The following is an 8,956-nucleotide window of genomic DNA, read 5'->3' as shown; positions in this document are numbered from 1 at the left end:
GTTATCTAAGCTCTCTAAATGCAAATGGATGAAACCTATGGAAACAAATGATGCTGGTATTATGCTTCTTGTTGCTTCCGCTTCAAGCTGTTGATTTACAGATAGCTTGCATTTATAGATAGTTTGCGTTTTTGGAGTGTTTCCCATTTGGAATTGTAAAAGGTCAGCCTAAAAAAAAAGAAGTGTTTTGAGTCTGTTTTGATTCCTTGGCAAGCGATGGGTTCCCCAGTGAGTCAGGGAGCTTCAGAGTTAAGTAATAAATGAGTCCCTTTATAGCCACTTTCAGAGGTCCCCTTTTGCTATATATCTGTGTAAAGGTAAGTACATACACTCCCAGGGCAGCCCAGGAGCCCCCCTAATTCATAGCCCTGGCAAACCTGGTTGTCCTTGCAATGCTGTACACATATTTCATGGCTCTCTGCTTTGGTCTTTTTCTCAGTAAGCAATTGCATCCAAGGCCCTGATTTTTGTTTATTCCTCTGCAACCTGCATTGTTGTTTACATGAAGGCAAAGGGTATGAAAAAAGCTATCGAACCAGAACAGGGGAAAAAAGAGTAAAAGCTCCCTGGAGCTGCATCTGGATGCACTGACTGCACCTGGCTGGGCTCAGGGATGTTTGCATGCTCCTGAAGCTGTTGATCATCTGATGGCAGTAATATTTTCCTATGGATTACATGGGATTGGTATTAAGGGGTTCTTTTTATTTCCACCAAGTAGAGAGTGTTTTCAGATAAATGGCTTATCTGGCCCAGAGCAGCACAGACCGAGGGGCACTACTCTTCTGTGTGGGTAATTTACTTTTTTTACCCCCTCCAAAATGTTACTGCTTTGAAAGAGAGCTGACAAATCAGAGCAAGAACTGGGTGGCTTGTTTGTGTGCAGCACTCACCTAGGCAACCTTCATCTGAGCTACTGGTGAGGATGCTCCAGACTGGCCACCGATACGCTCTGCTATTGCTTTTTATGAGATAAGGATAAGCTCAGCAGGAGCAGGATAAGACCTTGGGGGAAAAAAAAAAAGCCAACAAAAAAAAAAACCCACCAAACAGGCAGCTGTGTCCATCAACAGTCTGGTCTTATATACCTACCACCCTCACCTACACCACTGCTATATTAAATATAATTTGCTGGCTAGAGATATCCCCAGGCAAGGCCATAAAAAATGATGTCTTTTGGGATGGGAATACATTTAAATTAGGGCCTTGCTCTGAAAGGTGATGGCACCTAGGAGGGGAACACGTTTTCCTTCTGCCTACATGGCTGCACCCAAGCTTTGTAGCACACATTTTTTTGGGGAAAGGCTGCCCTAAGATTTTCACCAAAAATTCTGTGCTGCAGGCAGGAACCTCTCAGGTCAGCCCCACCGGTTTCTCAGCCCTTCCTCCAGCCTGGGAAAAGGAAAACAGTCTACGTAAAACACTGTTTAGTCAGAAACTACCCTCCAACCCCTAAGGAATTGTTGAAAATTGCTTCAAAACTAGTTTTGAATGGGAGCCTAGCACTTGAATTTAGATTTTTCAATTAAAAAGTGATTTTATCCGTAATAGAACTTTCTTGTGGTGAGAAGGAGGGAGTAAAAATTGACAAAGAAACAAAGTGTTCTCACAGAAGCAGCTGGGATTTGTGACTGTGGTGTCTGGCACCTTGGAGCTGCAGCAGTGACGTCTCCTTGTCCCCCTCCTCTGAGGAGCCAGCATCTTTCCGGCATCAGGATAAACCAGAGGATGTCCTGCAGAGTCACCTCCTGCCAAAAATTTAGCAACCAGGAGGTGGGAAAAGAACAAGAACCCAAAGCACCTTGAAACTCTCACTCTCGGACAACATTCCCAAACTGAATCCTTTTCTTGCCCTCAAGCAAAATAGATTACAAATTGCTCCTCTGAAGCATCATCATAATCCTGGGGGAGGAACTTGGAGGAAGAAGAAGGATTTTTCATGACTGTTGGGATTTGAAATTGAAAGGTGTTCATGTGTGGAGGAAAGCACCTTTCTCTGTCAGAAAGAAAGAGATTTAAAAAAAAAATGCTTATGAAATACAGAAGGTTGCACTTATCTTCCACTGGGCTGCACAAGCGATGCCATTGGGGGATTCCTGGCCACAGCTGGAGACATGTCGGTGTTTTCCCATGGAGCTCTCACCCCTGCCCAAAGTCCAGCTCAAATTTTCCATCTTCTGATGACAAAACAGAAGATGGAGACTAAAGAGAAGAGAGTACAAAGAAAAACAAGAATGGAGAATGAAATAAACCCTTGAAAGAGAGGAGCAAGATTGGTAAGAGGGCTTGTACAAACAGCAAATCGTGGAGTTCCCAGCTAAAACCAATGGCCTGGACCTACAGTCCCTCACTGGTCTCTCACCTAAAACAACATGCGACTCTCCAGTAACTCACCCCCGATGGCAGCACCACCTGCCTCTCCTCCATGTTTCTTGCCATGAGAATCCCATTAAAAACCCATTTCATGAAAGTGTTGGCCAGATGGCTACCAATCCCCCTGCCCTGGTAGTCAGCCTGAGCATCAGCCTGAGCTTCTGCTTCCTAACCCAGCTCTGTCACACCTTGCCACCCACAAGACACTCAAGAACACCAGGATATTGTGTGGTCCTTGCTGAGTTGTTACACAGTCTTTTTTCCTTGAGCCATAAGTAGTTGTTGGGGGGGATGTGCGGCTGGGTAAATAAATCAAGTGCTAAAGCTTTCTCACATGAGGAGAAATGAGCATCGTCCACAAAAAGGTGGAGGTGAAAGAAGCAAAGAGGCTGCCCAGGCCAATGTGCGCAGCTCCACACCATGCCCGTATGGTGGTAGCTATGTCAGGAAAAGCAAAATACACCGTGACTTGTATCGGTTGGGAGGGCACTGCCACCCTCCGAGAAGCCCATGGGGACACTCTTGGCATAAACAGTCACTGAATATGAGCAGACATGACCCCTGGGGCTGAAGGCAGGGGAAAGGCTGCTATTCAGTGCTGTTGTTTTCAATATTGGTGAAATCAGCCCAAAGCAAGAGATCCATCAGAGCTCGCACACTGGCTGCTGCCTCAGCATCCGCTCGTGGATGGCAACAGGGACTAGGCAGGTTCTGCCAGGTGGGCTGAAGAAGCAGGAGGAACTGACTCATCATGGAAATGTCACACCGATAGAAATGTCCACAGGAAAACATGGTGGGAAATCCACACGTGGTGGGAAAACAACATTGCTACCAGTGATGGTGTGCCTGCGGGATGTCCCACCTTTGCCCACCTTACCCCTGCACTAGCCAACCTGGAGGAAGAGACCACAACTGCTAGTGACCAGAATAACATCAAAGGGAGGAAGGACAAAGGAATGAGGAGTCTCCAGGATGGAGAAGAGAGATGCTAAACTGAGTGGGTTCCTCTGCAGATGCCACATTATGCATACGGGGACACAGCTAACCCAGAAGGTAAATCAGACAATTCGAGTGAGTTGTTTGAATAAACACCAAGCAAGGGGAAACTCAATTAAATTTTAAAGGCAACACATTTTCAAACGTCAGGACTAAGCAGCATAGAAAGGTGATGATCGCTGCCAAGTTGTTTTGAGCAAACAGGAGGCTATTCGGTTGATCTGTTTGAACGTGCCAACAACTCATTTAGTAATCAGCACGTTCTGATGATTTGAGAGGGTGACAAGGAGGGCCAGGCCCTCAGTCAGTGTAAATTCGCACCAGCTCGCTGAGTTGCAGCTAGCCCTGCACTAGCAGAGGGTTTCGGTCAAGCCCCCCTGAGGGGGGACATGCCGAGGTGTGTGGGGGGGCTCTTCTCTTATGTAAGGACGGTGATGTGCCTCACACACATGCAGATGGTGATGCTTCTCATACCACCCACATCACAGATGGACTGTCAGTCATCACACTGAAAGTCATTCCAAGAGTGTGCCTACCCCAAGTCCAGCAGGGAAAAATTAAGTGCTCTGTTATCCACCAAACCTACCCCGCCTTTCACCGCGCAGGCACCAGAAGCAAAAATATTATAGAAATAAGTCTGCTATTTATGCAGCTCAACAGATGAGACACAGCAATAAAGGTGCTGAAGTCACTCTTCTGTTTAATATAAATTACTTTATGTAGTGCTTATAGACCCCATTTCACCCTGGGGTCCTGGAGAGCAACAACCTCCTTGCTGCACAAATGGACCAACTTCTGCCCTTCAGAGGTGAAAGGCTCAGGCCAGAGCCCATGCCAGACCCCTTGCAGTAAATGTGGCTCTGCCTCAGAGCCATCTACACTAACAGCCTGTGAGCTCTTAAAATAAATAATTTCCTAAGTGTCTTAATTTGGGCCTTGTGAGGCACTGGTGTCTTGGGACAAGCCATCCACACATCCTGGAACAGTAGGTGAGCAGAGTCTTAGAGACACAAACAAAAAGGTGGCCTGAAATGGAAGAGAGGAAAAAAAAATACCAGCAGACAGCTTTGAAAAAATATTCCCATCATACGTTTACCTTGAGTAATGTATTTAGTTGTTTGAGACTGAGGTGGTGAAGTCAGAAAATGTACTTCACATTATTTCTCAGCAAAATCTTCCAAGAAATGGTCTGGTTTCTCCTTCAAACATATTTCCTAAGCTGTCTTTTAAAGGGCTTGTTTATCCTTTTTATTTTCCTTGCCTCCACAGTAGCTCTTAAAAATCCCACATTACTGCCCTTAAGAATTATTTCCTCAAGAAAAAGATCTGCACAAAAGAACCAGGGAAGGGGAGAGGAAGGAGACAGAAAAATCTCAAATTTAACTCTCAAACCCAAATATTTTGATTAAGTATCTCCAATCACTTTTGGGAGGTATAAAACCCGCACCGGGTGACCAGTCTGGATTGCAGCTAGCCTGTCACTGCCTGCCCCTTCCACCCACAAGCAGCCTGTGAGAAGACAAACCAAAAGCTGGAGAAATCCACAGGGCCAGTAAAAAACAAAACAGCAACAATTTTGCTAAGCAAAAGCTAGCCAGTAATAATTTCTGGTAGGCATGGGTTTTTCTGCATGAGGTTTACAATTCTGCATGCTTGTCAAACACTAAGTGCACTGCATAAGCACTGGAACATCTCTGGTTGGTGAGAAGACGATCAGCTGGTGACCACCACCTCCCTCCCCTGCCCCAGTGTCCCACTGGCTGCACAGAGGGGGATCAGGAGGAGCCAGGTTGCACCCATACAAGAACATCACTCACAAGGACCAGCATCCTCACTGCTTCTCGCTTGGCCAACACCTCAAGGGTGTCTTCATGCTGCACCCAGTCAAGGGAGCCAGCTCAGGACACCCACCTCTAAGCCACTCTCCATCATATAGGGGGTAATTCCTGCCTGGAACAAGGGTTCAAAAGCCACACAGGGTATGCTGATAGTCTGCATTATGCCAAGAGGCTGTCTCAAAAGGACTATGAAAACATACTCATAAAATGAAAGAAAAAAAACGTGATTTCATTATTATGTCTCAGTGTGTCAGGTTCCTGAGAAGCTGGCAACCAAGCACTCTGGAAATTATCCGATGTGAGCTCCCACAGGTCACCATGCCAAATGCCACCTGCCAGGCTGCCTGGAACATGTCCCTCCAACCACTCCATAGTCCTGGAGATGGTCTAACTCTGTGGCTTTTAAATCCCCAGTTTGTGCTGCTCTAACCTGCTCCCCTCCCTCTCCAAGCTACACCTCCAGGGCAACTGGACTTGCACTGTGTTGAGCAAGGGGTGGTCCATTTAAGAGAAGTACCATTCATACGTCTCTACTCTACACAACAGCCCTGGTGGCAGTATGTCCTTCTCAAGAAGCACATCCAAACCAGGCTGGAGTTGAGCTTCTTCAGAGATGTTTCTGTTCTTGGATACGGGCTGAGAGAGTTGGGGTTGTTCAGGCTGGAGAAGAGAAGGCTCTGGGGAACCTTATTGCGGCCTTTCAGTTCTTATAAGGGGCCTGTAAGAAAGATGGGGACAGACGTTTTAGCTGGGCCCGTTGTGACAGAACAAGGGGTAATGGTTTTAAACTAAAGGAGGGGAGACTGAGGCTAGACATGAGGAAGAAATGTTTTACACTGAGGGTGATGAAACACTGGCACAAGTTGCCCAGAGCGGTGGCAGATGCCCCATCCCTGGAGACATTCAAGGCCAGACTGGACGGGGCTCTGAGCAACCTGATCTAGTTGAACATGTCCCTGCTCATGGCAGGGGGCTTGGACTAGATGACCTTTGAAGGTCCCTTTCAACCCACACTATTTATGATTCTATATGTTTTTTGAGGGTTTGGGTTATAAGTAATGGGAAATAACAGTAGCGTGCATTGCTCTGACTCCATTGAAGTCACTATCACACTTGGTAAGTCCCATCCCCCAGGGAACCATATTACCAAACAACCTGCAGCTCCCGCTCCAACACCCCATGTGTGCCAACTGGTAAATGCTCCATTCGGTCCTTCTTCTTCCTTGGACACATCGGTAAGCAGCCCTCTCACAGCAGCTGGCTGCTCCTTGCACTTTAGCTAATTAAAATGAGATATGAAACTACAGCCAGAGGAAATCCTCGTGGATGATCCATCTCTGTAAGCACGGCCAAGCCCAGCAGCAGCGAGTTCAAGACCAGCTTGCTATTAGCATCCTGCACTGCTCCCAGGTGGTTTGGGATTTAATTTCAGTTATTTCTCTTCTTCCAGGACAGTGGGGCCAGACAGCACCACGGAGCTTAATGTATTTGCTTTGGGATCAAAACCAAATGATGCAACAGTGGAAGGTGCATGTCTCTTGCACAACCCCACTTGTCAAAAGGAGCCCCATAAACTTGTCTGAGGGATAAACTGTTTTGGAAATATAGTAAACCAGCTTCAGCCATGTTTTCCCGCAAGTGTCAGAGGTGCAGTCCCAGCCCCTCTGCATGGAGCATCTGCATTCGTTACAGGACTAAACTTAAAGCAATGCCAGGAAAGAAATCCTTCTGCTCAATTAAGTAGTTGTCTTGATAGAGAAAAGTCCCGCTGGGCTTTCTTGAAACGTGAAGGCTGGAGGTTTTGTGAAAGCATATTCACATGAAGCAAGGGAAACAAACAGCCCATGGGACCTGGGAGGAGCAGGGGTGAAAAATGGAATGGACTTGCAGAGCACTGATGGTGAAGTTATTAAAAGAAAAGAAAATTCACTACGGGAAGATGCCAGCACTCCAGAGCAGTTCTTGAGGCAGTATAAATCAGCATAACATTAGTGTGCCCAATTTAGGACAGCTACTGGCTGGGACACGTGCTCTCAGTGCTGTGTGCTCTGGCGGAGGAGGAATTCGGTACAGCAGTGAGGCTCTGGTATAGACATTCTTATACTGGGCAGGTGTTGGAGGCAAACAGCCACATCACCATCACAACTCCCCTGTGCAGCGAGCTCAGAACTCAGAAAGGAAAAAATCATTTAATTTTTGTTTCCACCTCATAAACTGCTCATAGCACTGATGAGGAAGACAGAACCTGAATGCACATTTTTGGAAAGCACATCTGATTTTGTTCTGGAAAAAAGGGAGTCTCTGAAAGTAAGAGACGGTTTCATGCTAGAGTTAAGTCCATAGAAACCCACGTATCTGACACTTCATTGCTCTGTAGCCAATTTTGTTGATTAGAATCATTAGGATATGAGAAGAAAATAGTTAATGTGCTGTAACCAATCTGCAAATGTTAGAAAATCTGCAATGATGTGAAACTAATTTTAAGTGAAATGGGATGGTCTACGAATTACAGGCAAATGATTGCTACGAAAGGCATGGAGAAAGGCAGGAAAGCAACACACAGACCAACAGTTAGGAGAACACAGGCAGCTCACACACACACAGAAAATTACTTCTGAGAACTGATGTGAAACAACTGCTGACCAAACTTCAGCTTCTGAAGGCTCATTCAATACCAGCTTTGTAGGGTGCCAACATTACTGCCCTTGTAACAGACAGCAGGAGGGTGGCCAGTAGCCACAGGGCCACCTGTACCTTGAATGGACATGAGGATGCGAGGTTGGTGCAAAACCCTGCAGTGAGTGGGACCTCATCAGCCAGGGAGGTCCTGGTGGCTTCCCTGAACAGCCTGCTCTCATGTCTGTCACCTCTTCATGAAGTTCTTCTCATCTCAGCTCTGACACACGTGACATGTAACGTGCAGCAATATGGAGACTTTGGGGCACAGCTTGGATACCGACTTCAGCAAGCAGCCCATTTTGTCCTAAGAAAACAACTGCGGGAGTATTCATGTGCCACTTTTAAAATATCAAGGCAAAAATTATTAGCTGGCAAGACTATAACAGCAAAGCAAACGCAGACTTTGGGATTGCTGTTCTGCTTCCCCCCCTCCCCCCTTTAAATCATAAACGTGCTTGAAAACAAAGCAAGACATAATGAAAATTAATATATGGAAGTAGCACTTGCCTGAAGGTCCAATGTTGTACAGCGGTGTTTCACTCATTTTTCAACCTTCCTGTTTCTTGTCTGATTTGTACAGCAATGTGTTTCTCCTCCTCTTTCTAGAACTCCTATTATTATCCTGCCTTGAGATGCTCATCTATCAGCCCATCACTCAGAAGGCAAGCCATTTATCCTACTGTTCAAACACCCATCCAGACCTTGAGAGGACAGTGGGCTCTGGGAAGGGAGAGGAGAAAAAAGCACTCTTCCTGTTGCTTTAACATTGGTTATGAACTACGGAGGATATTACCTTCTATCAGTGAAACATCTCATGCTCCTGCCCCTTTTTTTCTTCTCTTCCCCAAACCCCATGCTTTTGACACAAAGCTGTTTTTCAAAGACAGCACCATTTAGGGCCTCCACCTAAAGGAGAAACATGCAGGATCAGGTCCTGTGTAGTCAGTGTGTTACCCAAGCGATGAAGCCAGATTCTAATCTCAGGGAAAATGAGTATAAATCCAGAATAAACTACTCCCCTGACCTGAGCAGCTCCGTCCAGCCCAACATGACAGCACCCACCTACCTGCCTC

The sequence above is a fragment of the Columba livia genome, chromosome 2 (assembly GCF_036013475.1).
Source record: "Columba livia isolate bColLiv1 breed racing homer chromosome 2, bColLiv1.pat.W.v2, whole genome shotgun sequence".
Classification (NCBI taxonomy): domain Eukaryota; kingdom Metazoa; phylum Chordata; class Aves; order Columbiformes; family Columbidae; genus Columba; species Columba livia.
This window is presented reverse-complemented; position numbering follows the sequence as displayed.